Source organism: Mercenaria mercenaria, unplaced genomic scaffold (assembly GCF_021730395.1).
Source record: "Mercenaria mercenaria strain notata unplaced genomic scaffold, MADL_Memer_1 contig_4821, whole genome shotgun sequence".
Lineage (NCBI taxonomy): Eukaryota > Metazoa > Mollusca > Bivalvia > Venerida > Veneridae > Mercenaria > Mercenaria mercenaria.
The window spans coordinates 27,456-42,406 of record NW_026463080.1 but is presented as its reverse complement, the minus strand read 5'-3'; the positions used below and the strand labels follow the sequence as shown (position 1 = coordinate 42,406).

At 35.4% G+C, this 14,951-nt stretch overlaps 1 protein-coding gene across 1 annotated transcript in view; it reads right to left on the bottom strand.

Moving 5' to 3' along the window:
* Positions 1-10,451, bottom strand: part of LOC128554200 (uncharacterized) — a 34,226-nt gene extending 23,775 nt beyond the window's left edge. The window contains exon 1 of the mRNA XM_053535447.1: positions 10,385-10,451. The gene's annotated coding sequence lies outside the window, so the exon portion shown is untranslated. The remainder of the gene's footprint in view (positions 1-10,384) is intronic.
* Positions 10,452-14,951: the final 4,500 nt, after the last annotated feature.

Here is a 14,951-nt window from a genome sequence, read left to right as displayed (position 1 = left end):
TTACCCATGATTTTCTAAGTCTAAAATGGGCCATCATTCTTGCAAAAAGCAGGATAGAGTTAAGTCTCTTGATGTACAGCGTCCGCTTATGATGGTGAAAAACTGTTGCAAGTTTTAAAACAATAGCTTTGATAGTTTAGGAGAAAAGCTGACATAAACATAACTCAACCAAGAAAACTGAATTTCTAAGTCCAAAGGGGGCAATAATTATTGCAAAAAGCAGGATGGAGCTATGTTTCTTGCTGTACAGGGTCAGCTAATTATGATGGTGAACAAGTGTTGCAAGTTTCAAAGCAATAGTTTTGATAGTTTAAGAGAAAAAGTTGACCTAAACATAAAACTTAACCAAGAAATCTATTTTCTAAGTCCAAAAGGGGCCATAAAACTTGCAAAAAGCAGGATGGAGTTATGTTTCTTGCTGTACAGGGTCAACTTATGATGGTGAACAAGTGTTGCAAGTTTTAAAGCAATAGCTTTGATAGTTTAGGAGAAAAGCTGACCTAAACATAAAACTTAACCAAGAAAACTGATTTTCTAAGTCCAAAAGGGACAATAATTCTTGCAAAAAGCAGGATGGAGTTATGTTTCTTGATGTACAGGGTCAGATTATGATGATGAACAAGTGTTGCAAGTTTTAAAGCAATAGCTTTGATAGTTTAGGAGAAAAGTTGGCATACACATAAATTTTAAAACTTAACCAAAAAATCTGATATTTTCTAAGTACAAAAGGGGCCATAAATCTTGCAAAAAGCAGGATGGAGTTATGTTTCTTGCTGTACAGGGTCAGCTTATGATGGTGAACAATTGTTGCAAGTTTCAAAGCAATAGCTTTGATAGTTTAGGAGAAAAGCTGACCTAAACATAAAACTTAACCAGGCAATGCTGACGCAGACGCTGACGCCGACACCGATAAAGACTTAGTGATGACAATAACTCATCATTTTTTTTTCAAAAAATCTGATGAGCTAATGAAGCTGCTATTGTGCAGACAAGGTCAAAATAGCCAATTTTGCCTCTTTCAGGGGCCATAATTCTGGAACCCATTACTAGTACAGGATCTGGCTGGTTCCAGAAAGGAACCAAGATCTAATGGTGACAAAAGTTGTGTGCAAGTTTGATTAAATTCAAATCATAAATGAAGCTGCTATTGTACAGACGAAGGTCAAAATAGCTAATTCCAGCCCTATCAAGGGCCATAACTCTGGAACCCATAATGGGATCTGGCTAGTTTAAGAAAGGAACCAAGATCTTATGGTGACACAAGTCTTGTGCAAGTTTGGTTAAAATCAAATCATAAATGAAGCTGCTATTGTGCAGATGAGGTCAAAATAGTTAATTTTGACCCTTTCAGGTGCCATAACTCTGGAACCCATAATGGAATCTGACCAGTTCAAGAAAGGAACCAAGATCTTATAGTGATACAACTTGTGTGCAGGTTTGGTAAAAATCAAATCATAAACAAAGCTGCTATTGTGCAGACAATGTCAAAATAACTCACTTTGGGCCTTTCAGGGGCCATAACTCTGGAACCCATAATGGAATCTGGCCAGTTCAAGAAAGGAACCAAGACCTTATGGTGATTCAAGTTGTGTGCAAGTTGGGTAAAAATCAAATCATAAATAAAGCTGCTATTGTGCAGACAAGGTCAAAATAGGGGCCATAACTCTGGAACCCATAATGGGATCTGGCCAGTTAAAGAAAGAAACCAAGATCTTATGGTGATACAAGTTGTGTGCAAGTTTGGTTAAAATAAAATCATAAATGAAACCACTATTGTGCAGACAAGAAATTGTTGACGGACGGACGGATGCATAAACTGACGACGGACGAAGGGTGATCGCAAAAGCTCACCTTGTCACTATGTGACAGGTGAGCTAATAAATGGATCACTGACTAGTTTTTATAACAAGAGGGCCAAAATGGCCCTATATCGCTCATCTGTTATCATTGCACTTAAGGACAAAAAGGTCAAAAAATCATAAGATCAATCAAAAGAATTATGAGAAAATATAGTTGAAATTTTCTTAAAGTTACTTCAAATAAAATTATTTTCAAATCAGGCCAGTAGTTTCATGCCTGAAGGATTACATCAGAGGAGGTCAGGAGCAAAATTTTGACTGATGAAGCCCAAAGGACAGGAACAACAAAGGGAAGAAATTAAAAATAAATCTAAGTCCTCAGAAAAAAAATCTAAGTCCTCAGAAAATCAAAGCCTTGAGATGTCTGGTGGTTGCGAGTTTTGCTAGATTTATTTTCATTTTAAATGCCAATCTATAAATATACATGTATAAGAAACAAATACTAATGTGCCTCATATCTAAGATAAACTCTGCCAGACCTTACATGAACAGCTGGAAGTCAGTGATGTAACCATGGGCTGAAATACTTAATCATTTATAGATCTTATATAATCTAAATGGTCTTTGTGAATGGATAGAGGATGAATAAAAACTGCTTGATCATTGATAGTTCATCCGCATTGTTCATGAATGGGACTACTTTGTGTAGCACATGAATATCCTTTGGATGTGATTTGGAATCAAATAAAGATGCTACATGATTGTCAGAAATACACTTAACTTTGGTAGCGGGATAAACCCGCAACCAAAAATCTAAGTCCAAAGGACAGGAACGAACAAGAGGGCCAAGATGGCCCTAGGTCGCTCACCTAAGAAACAAGTCACCATAACAGTGTAAAACATGCTTGACCTAGTGATTTCATCGAAACAAATATTCTGACCAATTTTCATTAAGATTGGACCAAAAAATTGGTCTCTTAAACAAGCATTTTCTTAGATATGACCTAGTGACCTAGTTTTTAACCCTAGATGACCCATGTTCAAATTCGACCTAGATTTTATCAAGGCAATCATTCTGACCAAAATTCATAAAGATCAATTGAAAAATACAGCCTCTATCACATACACAAGTTTTTTCTTTGATTTGACCAAGTGACCTAGTTTCTGACCCCAGATGACCCATATTCAAAGTCAACCTAGATTTCATTAAGGCAATCATCTTGACCAAATTTCATAAAGATCAACTGAAAAATAGTCTCTATCGCATACACAAGATTTTTCTTTAATTTGACCTAGTGACCTAGTTTTTGACCCTAGATGACCCATGTTCAAACTTGACCTAGATTTTATCAAGGAAATCATTCTAACCAAATTTAATGAAGATCAATTGAAAAATACAGCCTCTATCGCATACACAAGGTTTTTCTTTAATTTGACCTAATGACCTAGTTTTTGACCCCAGATGACCCATTTTCTAACTCAGCCTAGATTTTATCAAGGTTATCATTCTGACCAAATTTCATGAAGATCAGTTGAAAAATACAGCCTCTATTGCATACACAAGGTTTTTCCTTAATTTGACCTAGTGACCTAGTTTTTGATCTCAGATAAACCATATTCAAACTCAACCTAGACTTCATCAAGGCAATCACTCTGATCAAATTTCATGAAGATCAATTCAAAAACACAGCCTCTATTGCATACACAATGTTTTTCTTTGATTTGACCTAGTGACCTAGTTTTTGACCCTAGATGACCCATTTTCAAACTCTGCCTAGATTTTATCAATGTAATCATTCTGACTAAATTTCCTGAAGATCAGTTGAAAAATACAGCCTCTTTCGCATACACAAGGTTTTTCTTTGATTTGACCTAGTGACCTAGTTTTTGACCCCAGATGACCCATTTTCAAACTCAGCCTAGATTCCATCAAGGTAATCATTCTGACCAAAATTCATGAAGATCAATTGAAAAATACAGCCCCTATCGCATACACAAGGTTTTTCCTTGATTTGACCTAGTGACCTAGTTTAGTTTTTGACCCCAGATGACCAATTTTCAAACTCGGCCTAGATTTCATTAAGGTTATCATTCCGACCAAAATTCATGAAGATCATTTGAAAAATACAGCCTCTATCGCATACAAAAGGTTTTTCCTTGATTTCATTTAGTGACCTAGTTTTTGACCCCAGATGACCCATTTCCGCACTCGGTCTAGATATCATCAAGGTAATTATTCTGACCAAATTTCATGAAGATCAATTGAAAAATACAGCCTCTATCGCATGCACAAGGTTTTTCCTTGATTTGACCTAGTGACCTAGTTTTTGACCCCAGATGACCCATTTTCGAGCTCGGCCTAGATTTGATCAAGGTAATCATTCTGACCAAATTTCATGAAGATCAGTTGAAAAATACAGCCTCTATCACATACACAAGGTTTTTCCTTGATTTGACCTAGTGACCTAGTTTTTGACCCCAGATGACCCATTTTCGAACTCGGCCTAGATTTTATCAAGGTAATCATTCTGACCAAATTTCATGAAGATCAGTTGAAAAATACAGCCTCTATCGCATACACAAGGTTTTTCCTTGATTTGACCTAGTGACCTAGTTTTTTACCCCAGATGACCCATTTTCGAACTCGGCCTAGATTTTATCAAGGTAATCATTCTGACCAAATTTCATGAAGATCAGTTGAAAAATACAGCCTCTATCGCATACACGAGGTTTTTCCTTGATTTGACCTAGTGACCTAGTTTTTGACCCCAAATGACCCATTTTCGAACCTGGCCTAGATTTCATCAAGGTTATCATTCTGACCAAATTTCATGAAGTTGAAAAATACAGCCTCTATCGCATACACAAGCTAAATGTTGACGGACGACAGACAGACGACAGACGCCGGACATCGAGCGATCACAAAAACTCAGGTGAGCTAAAAAGGGAAGAATTTAACCAAAATTAAAAAAAATTCTTACAAGGTACAGATATATGTCAAAATACACCTGAATATTGGAGGTACCATCCATGTTGTACCACAGAAAAGTGGTCTCAGTTTTTCCCTACAGCCAATAATAAAAAAGTTTCTTAAATAAGCTATTTATAGTAACATAAAAGGGAAGTAATTAAAAAAAATATTGTAAGTGAACAAAAGGATCTGCCAAATAAAAACAAGAGCACTGCAATCGACGCATACACACAAAACAAAGTCATATGACCTTTGACCCCTAAGTGTGACCTTGACCTTGAAGTGAACCATCCGAAACATGCGCTCTGCACATTGTTTCAATGAGGTGAACATTTGTGTCAGGTTTCTTTGAAATCCTTCAAGGGGTTCAAGAGTTACAGAGTGGAAGGGAAATTGCTAACCAACAGTAGGGGTGCGTATCGGTCAAAATGATCGATACGATATTTGTATAGATACAAAATGATCGATATTCGATATATCATGATATTTTCTGACGGAATAATAACATAGTACAAGACTATTATAGTTATGCAATATGAACTTTATTACCAGTATTAATTTATCACTCTTAAGGTCGGTCTATTCTGAGACAAAATCACAGGACTTGGATACATTTTTATTTTGGAAACAGAGGCAAGCATGTTAGAATTGTTGTTTTACCCTTTTTTAATTAACTATTTTGAAGAAATAACTAACAGCTAATTCAATATTTCAGAATGGTTTCTCTTCAAATGACATGAGCTTCTCAATTCAAACTATAACAACAGGTGTGATAGTCTTTTTGTTATGATCAAATAGCCAGTAATTACCGGCAATTAGAGTGTCACCTGGGTAGATTTTGTTGTTCACAGTTTGATCTCGGTTAAAGATAATACTCGATCTTTAATTAGTATCATAAATTTTGTGATTTATTAATATTTCCTTAATCAAAATACTTATATGAAATTAATTTTGTTTGAAAGAAAATTAAACCATTCGATGTTTTACGGAACGTAACGGCAATTTTATATTTTAGCGGTGACAGTTAGCGCGGAGAGTAGTTTCCCTTTACCAAAATGGCGACCAGCGGAAACAAACTTGTTTCGAAGTTGGAAAATCGTCTATACCTGAGTATAATCTGCACACCCACGTTCCGGGGGTCAAATTAACTGCGCATTGTACATAGGTATCTGCAGTAATGAGGCCATTTACCATGTAGTTAGCTTTTGATTGATATTTTGATCGATACAGGAACGTTCGATCCGATGTATCGATCGAACCCTGAATACCGGTATTCGATACATATCGAGAACCGGTACGCAACCCTAACCAACAGACAGACGGACACCGAGGTGATAACATAATATGTTGTCCCTTCGGGCGAATAAAAAGGAATCGAGATCTTATGGTGATACAAGTTGTGTGCAAGTTTGGTTAAAATAAAATCATAAATGAAGCTGCTATTGTGCAGACAAGGTCAAAATAGCTAATTTTGGCCCTTTCAGCATGTTCAGGGGCCATAATCCTGGAACCCATAATGGAATCTGGTTCAAGAAAGGAACCAAGACCTTATGGTGACATAAGTTTTGTGCAATCATCATACATATTATATTTAATTTTAAAAGGCACCTCAACTTACAACTATCTAATGAAATAACCTTCAGGGCTCTCGTTTGCTTTTTTTGGACTGGGGCCAGGTTTGATGCAAGGGGTGTATTTCGCAGGATTTTTGAAAAAATTTCTTTGGAGGGGAATTTTAGTAATACCAAACGTTCTAAAGAAGAAATGCAGACAAATACAACATTCTTTTCAACTTTACTGACCCAAATCTGAATTCTGTTAATTATAAACTCTGCTGTATTATGGCTGTAATGAGTATCCGTGTACTCAGATATCCACGAATTCGACCAAAAGTTCGAGTACGGATATTCGTCATTGTCGAGATTGTTGGATCGCGATCTTTTTCATTAATGCCTGCAATATGTAATATTCTATCAATAAAACTAAATTAAAGCCACATTAAACATCTTTAATGAATTTTCTTGCACATGTAAGTCAATTATGCGCCGAATGTAAACAAATATCATAGGTAGAGTTAACATTGGTCTTATATTCAAACTAAAATTAATGTAAATCGGTCAAAACAGTGAATAAACATTTATCATTTTAGAAATTCAATTCACATTTAAGAAATTAAATTCAATAAAAATTTAAATACACCATTTCTTTCCAATAAATAAAATTTTCTTATCAAAAAATGCGAAACTGCTACAAAATATTGTGATATAAATTATGACCAACGTCATATATCATTTGTCTGCAAGTATGGAGTCCACTCACTACTTAAATTAATGAGCAAAACATTAAACAGAAGTCAAAACTGTTACATTGAGCAGCTATGAGAAATGAAAAAGTTTAGAATCCATAACAAAAAACATTTACATATATAACAATCTTGCATGTTTGTATCATTATAAGTTGTTGCTGGTGATCTGTGGTTCGATCTGTGAAGCGTCAGCCCCGACTCAAGGATCGGATCGTATCGCCACTTGTCCGAGGATCCACAGCCCTATGCTGTATGAATTTTGCCAAATATAAACATTTTTACGGAACCAGAAACAGAAACTATGCAGCATACATTAGTCTCCATGCAAGTCTACAAGAAAACAAACCCCATTCATTCCTGAACTTGCGTTTAATTTTAGACTTGGGTGTTTAAGTATCACTAACATCATCAGTCTTAAAATATTTGGCTGGTGCACCACACATCACACTAGGGGTGTAATGATACGGTAGTCTCACGATACAATACATATTGTGATATAGATGCAACAATACGCTACATATCGCCATACACATTGAGCATTCATGTGACAAAATGAAACAGGAAAAACAAAATTCCTACACTTGGAAAGTACTTGAAATTTTGTATCAAAGTTAAAGAAACTATTATAAATGATACATTTGTTTAGTTACTATCTTTAACACTGACTTTATGAAAGTTTTCATTCAATGCTTTTACTTTTCACTGTATCGTGCAAGAGGTCTATAATACGATACACGTATCGCCAGACAAAGGTATCACGATACAATGAATTGTGATATATCGTTTCACCCTTACGTCACACTGTCATTATCACTGTAATAAGAACATTTCTGACCACCTACATATATCCTAAATCAAATAGTTTTCTTTGAGCTATAGTGTCACAAAATACTCAAGAAAAGTTCATAAAAGCACAAAATTACCAGTCAGGCCATAATAAATTAATTCCTAGATTATCATCCAAATTTTGTTTAAAAAGGGGGGGGGGGAGAATTTTACTTTTTATTTTTTATTTTTTAATCAACTCTACGCAGGGGTTACATTTGACCCCGGACTTGGGATTTTGACTTTTGAAATAAGCTAAAGTGTACATACAGACTCCTAGGATTTCAGCTGAAGGGTTCTTTTCAGGAACATGAGATTTATTTCAGTTTAAACTCACAAAATCAAGCCTTATTTATTCAAAATGACAGCTAGTTATACATAAATCAAACCCCTGAGTACAAGTCAAGACAAACGGCAAAAACAGAATAAATTCAAAACAAACTTGAATGTAGACTTTCTTCTTCACTCTCATATTACATTCATCAAGACAACAACTCAACATTTTATTTAGGAGCTGGATCGACCTGCATTTTTGATGAACCAACTTTGTTTTCTAAAAGATAAAACTAGTAAAATATTGTTAAATTTGTTGTTGTTGTTTTTTTGTTTTTGATTAAATATTTTGGATAAATAGAAAGCAACTGTTTCAATATTTCAGAATGGTATCATTCAAAATGACACGAGCATCTCAATTCAAACCGGTAACAAAAGGTGTGATAGTCTTTTTGCTATGATCAAATAGCCAGTAATTATCGGCAATTAGCTTGTCACCTCGTGTCAGTTTTGTTGTTCACTGTTTGATCTCAGTTAAAATAATCCCTACTTTTATAAATATCCTAATATTTGTGATTTTTAATATTTCTTTCATCAAAATACTTTTAAATTTATAAGAAATTAATTTTGTTTCAAAGAAAAAATTTAAACTACTCGATCTTTTACGGAACGTAACGACAATCTTAGATTTTAGCGTACACAGTAAACGCGAAGAGTAGTTTCCCTTTACCAAAATGGCGAAAATTGGAAATAAAATTTGTCTGAAGTTGGAAATTCGTTTATACCCACAGGTGTATAATGCGCACCCACGATTCGGGGCTGGTCCTGTGGGTCAAAAAAAAAAACTGCGCATCATACAGGGGTATCTATCTACAGTATTTTGCAGCAGAATTAAAACAAATATACGGGACCCTGTCATGGTTTGTACATTTTTGGTTGTTTTTTTTTTGTTTTGTTTTTTGAGAGAGAGAAATAAAACAGGTCGGGCGGCATAAAAAAAAGAGGGTGGGCGGGGATGATAATCTAGGAATTAATTTATTATGGCCTAACATTTGTCATATTTTTATTACCTGCAGACTTTTATTGGCTTATCATTAAGATTAACACGTCTAGAAAAGTTGTTGGAAATGACAGAAACGTCCGAAAATCACGGTCGCAAAATGGGTGACAAATAAGGAAAACGAAAGCTAGAGTTTAATTCTTGAAAACAAATTCCTGTGTTTAATATATTTTCTATCATCATAGCTATTCAATACATACAATTTCTGCTTATTAAAAGAATATTTTATTTGTTTCTACCCAAACTAAGCCTTGGCAATTATAGAAAAATTGCTATATATCATAACAGCCTACCGCTGATATAATCGCGTCAAGCACACAAAATAATAAATTTGTTGTTCAGTAATCTAAGTTTTGCCAACTGACTGCCTATTCAAATAAAATTGTTGAAAATTGGCTCCCTCCTTTCAGTAACGGATGTTGTTCATATACAAGTTTTGTCTTAGTAACACAGATTATCAATTTTTCCATACTTTGAACAAAGTAGTATCAGTACAATAATAGGCTGCTCTTCTAGCTAGGCATTGTTTATCAATTAACTTTTACACATTGATCAATAAACACTTTTGATAATAACTTAATACAAAGCACGAGACACCACGTGTCAGTCGGCGCATGATGTGATTGACATTTGTCAGTACTTGATTAATATACGGCGCTCCACCTACTGCCATACCTCCGCTTGTGCTGAGTGAACAATATTGAAATTCACCGAGGTTTTGATTGACAAGGGGCAGAACTTTCGAATAATCATTCAAGACGCATCAAAGAAAATTTCCATGGGTCAAGCCGACACACAGAGCATTTTTTTTTGTGCAGGTCAAAATACGAGTTTTCTCGGGCTTTTTGCGGGTCAAAACCCAGAACCTCGGATCTACCGAAAGCCCTGTACGCTTCCGAATCGGACTGCAGTACGTATAAAGTGCCGTTAACGGTACATGGCGCATACCAGTCGATGTCATCCCTCTGTCAGCTTGCCATTTTTTTTTGAGGGGGAATTTTTTTTAAATAGGGGTAAAAAAAAATTACTATTTTGAGGAGGGAATGGGGCCCCAAATTTTGCCAAACGAGAGCCCTGGCATTATATCACATTCTTGGCTTAAGATTTCAAAACAAATAAATGTAAGCATCTAAGTTCATTAAGATTATTACCATTAATTCAAACTTTTCCAAAATAATTAATATACCACAAATAACCACAAAATGGCTGACACCTTAAATTTCGGAACACCTTTCACATTTAGGATAAAACTTTAAACGGAAAAATCCGTTACACGTAATCCGGTATCAGGTACTCATATCAAGATCATAAATTAGATTTAAAACAATTTCTAAATGCCTTTGTTAAAATAAGATCAATTTTTGTTATCAGAAGTTTTTAAGATTTAGTTAGTCAAGGGTGCCATAATATGTAATCTGAAACCATTGACTCAAGGATCAATACCTGCATGCATGGTATTGAATAATAAACCAACCCATCAGACTGAAAGCATAATCAATTGTTATGTTTGTAAATTCATACTAGTAGTTACTTAAATATTCACAAAAAATGTTTCAAGTCTTAAGTAAAGTAATTACAGTAAACCTCTAGCCTGATGATATACCCGAGGTACCGGAAGTGGCAAACAATTATACTTTTTAACAATCTAAGCAAAAATTATTTAGTACTAGACTACATTGGAATACATTATTCATGCCACTTCCTGATGTAGGTTTAACACATCAAATTTAGATGATTTACACGTTATATTACTTTTTACTGCCTGATAAGGGTTACCAGTTAAACAACACTAGTTAATTTTAAGTAGGATACATTAGTTTACGAGAGTTTTCAGATGAGATAGTGCAGGAGTCATGACGTGGCTCAATTATGTCAGATGTTGCAATGTAATGTTTTAGAATGCCATCTTATAATATTTGGTGTCTTCTTTGTTATAAGATTTACCTCAACTTTTTCAAAGGGCTATTACTTAGACATTTTCTACCTCCCACATCCCAATTTGGTTAGGTTGTGTATGAATTACTTAGGTGTTTTCGCAGTAACTACTGGTGGGAATTGATTGAAACTCTCTGTGATGATCTGACATGCACTGCACAGGTTCCATAACTGTGCCATTTTACAAAAGTTCTGTCAAAGTTTTGCCTCTGTTTAGACTTATTTTCAATTTTCAGTGGTTTTTGTATGTTAGCTGGTATTTCAGTAACCACATATGGGACACATACTTGTTACCTATGTTCTGACATGCAATGCACAGGCTCCAAACTCTGTTTTGCATTTTTACAAAGTTATACCCCTATTTCTGACTTTGGATTTTGTACGTAAACTGGTACCTTAGTATCCACTTGTGGTAATTGATTAAAACTTCACACACTTCACTGTGATGTTACGACATGCAATACAGTAAATAAGAAAGAAATACTATATATGACACACTGAACACAGTTTACACATTAAAATTCACCATCAAATGACAAGAAACATGAGATGTAATCACTGTTATAACTAACTCAATATGACTGACTTGACAAGTTTCCATTACACAGATCAATGCTAATGTGCTTAAAGTTCAAACACATGATTAGCATCTGTGTAATGGAATCTTACAACGCATTACCGCACAACTGGATAATACCCATAAGGTAGGTGCTTTTCACATTAATACCATTGTTGTCAACACCATTATAAATTATTGCTGGTCAATGCTGGAGCTTATTTCCATCCTGTTAAGTGGATATACACACTTAAATGATGAGATCAGGTTACCTGTAGCCCGGGTTCCAGTCTGTCGATTTTTCATGGGCTTCTGTTCAAATTGTTGATACTATCAGAAACTAAAGTGCCAGTAACTGCGACCTGCATATATGTATACATATGAAATAGCACGTATGTTATGAAAAAGCAAGAAATATCAACACCTGAATCCCAGGCTAAGTTACCTGCAGTGACACCCTTATTATAAGCATTCCCAGCCAGCTAAGCAATGTTATGATAGATTTTTGTATAACATGGATGTTGACAGTTCATTTTACAAGAAGGATTCAGTTAAATGACAATTATACTAAATGAACTTTGTACCTGGTCACTTGCATTCCTGGATATCTCCGCATGAACATCTGGCATTCACTGTAGTAAGCGTTCTTGAGAGGACCAAAACACCCTACATCCAATGGCTGTGTTATGTGAGAGGTGTGAGGAGGAAGGACAAAGAATACAACATTGTTTGCAGCAACCCAGGTAGATACAGCCATACCACAGTGATTAATAGTTCTTCTGAAAATTTCCAAAAACAAGCAAATTCAATTAATTGGTATCCCCCGCCGAATGGCTTTGTGGTGAGGAATATCATGGCAAAGTAATATATCCGGCAAAAACTAAGAAGCAAATAATTTCCAAATGTCGGACCCTTGACATCAGCAGAAAAAGGCCTAGGAGGGGTGGGGGAGAAAGGGGTGTAGCCAGGGTGGTTGGGGTGACTGGGTGTGACCTGATAAGCATAATAAGATGTTAAGAGTTTTATAGCTTTGAAACTTTTGCGCAAAAACTTTATCGGCCTTGCATAAAAATTTTACTGTACTAAGGATAGCTGGAAAGATAAAAGTTCAAGGATTCAGGAAGTAATTGCATTATAGTCTCATTCAAATTGAGGAATTGCTACAGGAGGGCTTTGAAATATTTTATGATAAGTGAAACAAGTTAAGAAAGTATAAGCAATAACTGAAGTGGGTTATAAATAGTCATAGCCTCTATGCCGTCTAAACAGCTGATCGCATGTCTGACTGAGGCCCGATATGGGTAGCCGAATTCAGAGCTCTATGTATAGATCTAGGTTATAAACTGCAATAACTTGAAACAGTTACACCTCTGAGTGTAAAGCTGTCTTGTGTTTTTCTGAGCAGTTTATAGTAAATCTATATGGCAGTTTTTTAAACACTTTGAAACTGCAACAAAAGTTGTTGTATGATCAAGACATGTGCTCAGTTTATTTTAAAAGGCAAAAATATACTGGCTGAAGGTTGGCTGGGGTGGATTGAGAGGGATATGCTGACTAGTATTGTATTCAAGCGAATATATATTTTTTTGACTGATCAATATCCGCCTCCATTTTCTAGGTAGACAACATAAAAAATCTGAATGTAAAATCGGTCTACCCGGTGTCTGTGAATATTTTTATGACTGAACTTTCGGGTAGATTCCATTTTAATAGCGGTCCCCACTGACTTTGACTATTTATTTTAGGAGGGTTATGTTTAAATTCTTGTTAAAATAACATAGCGTTGGTATGGAGCCAGTAGAACTAATGGGGGTGTGGGGGCGGTAGCCCCCAAAGTAACGTGACGTCATGACGTATTTCCGACCGGGGACCGCTAAACTGGCAGTGTCCCTGTAGAGTATGATGATGTAGTTTATAATTAAACTGGATGGGATTCTTTTTCTGTGTAATACTAAAAATTTCATTTATCAGGGTGGAAATACATCAACCAATCTATCATCAGCAATCATGGGGAATTGTTTACCCTATCGCGGAAACAGGTGACAAACGAGTTTACTGTGTCTTTTAAATCATATGAGCTGCATTCAGGCAATCTACATATAAATCTAAGAACAAACTAATTGGTTCTCTACTAAACTTTACGCAAAACTGTCTTTCGGCTACCTGTGCATGAAGAACTTGGATTTTAACTTCGAACGCAGCCGATCGTTTCCAGAGCTAACCGACCGTTTCAGTACTTTTAGCGTCATTTCGGTAATTAATACCTAATTTAAGTCAATGTCATCCGTACCTTATACCGTAAAATATAGGATCCTAAAATATACGCCTACAATTACGTTCTGTTACGTTGTAGAAATATTTTCTATTCGCAAAAATGTTTGCCATAAACCATCGTTTTGAAAACTAACGTGAGATCATTTTTTTCTTAAAAATGAAGTATATCCGATATCTTTTATAACGTATTTTCTAAGTATATTTTGACGTTTTGGCAGTGGTTAGAGAACCGGAATCGGTTCCCTAGACAGCGAACTTATTTGTCCGGAGCCGGTTCTCTAAGCAAAATACTATTGCTGTTGTTTTTTTAAATGTTATTTGGTTTAAACATGTACTATGTTTAAATTGTTTGTTCCCTAACCTATGCACTGTACTTTGGCTAGAGAACCGGTTCCGGACGAATAAGTTCGTTGTCTAGGGAACCGATTCCGGTTCTCTAGCCACTGCCTTTTTTTTTTGAAAAATCAGGGTTAATCAGGTTCTATATTTTAGAAAAAAATGATCCGAACGCGCACAACTCTTTAAGAACTGGGTATCACCCTCTTTAAGAAAATATGTTAAAATTTACAGGTCCCTTATCGTAACTGTAAAAAGGTCAAAGTGTTTATGTTCGGAAGAAACGTATTTAAAACCAGGCGGCATACACGGAAGCCTCAAAGGGACTCCAGATGTGAGAAAATGTTTACACATGTCAACAAAATTAAAGCGATATAGCTAAATCCTTATGTTCTCGCCTTAAATGTTTCGAATTAATGTAAAAAACAAAGCATTTTGCCCTCAGTTTTCCTGCAAAGTCAGAAACATTGCACATTTCGAATACTTCTTTGTCGAAAACTTTTTGTAAACCGTTTCTTGAAAAAACTTTTTGTGCAATGCTTATAATATATTGCAATTCACGTCTTAATATACTCGCAATCATGCCGATTTCTTAACTTTGCAACTTACTTTTTTTT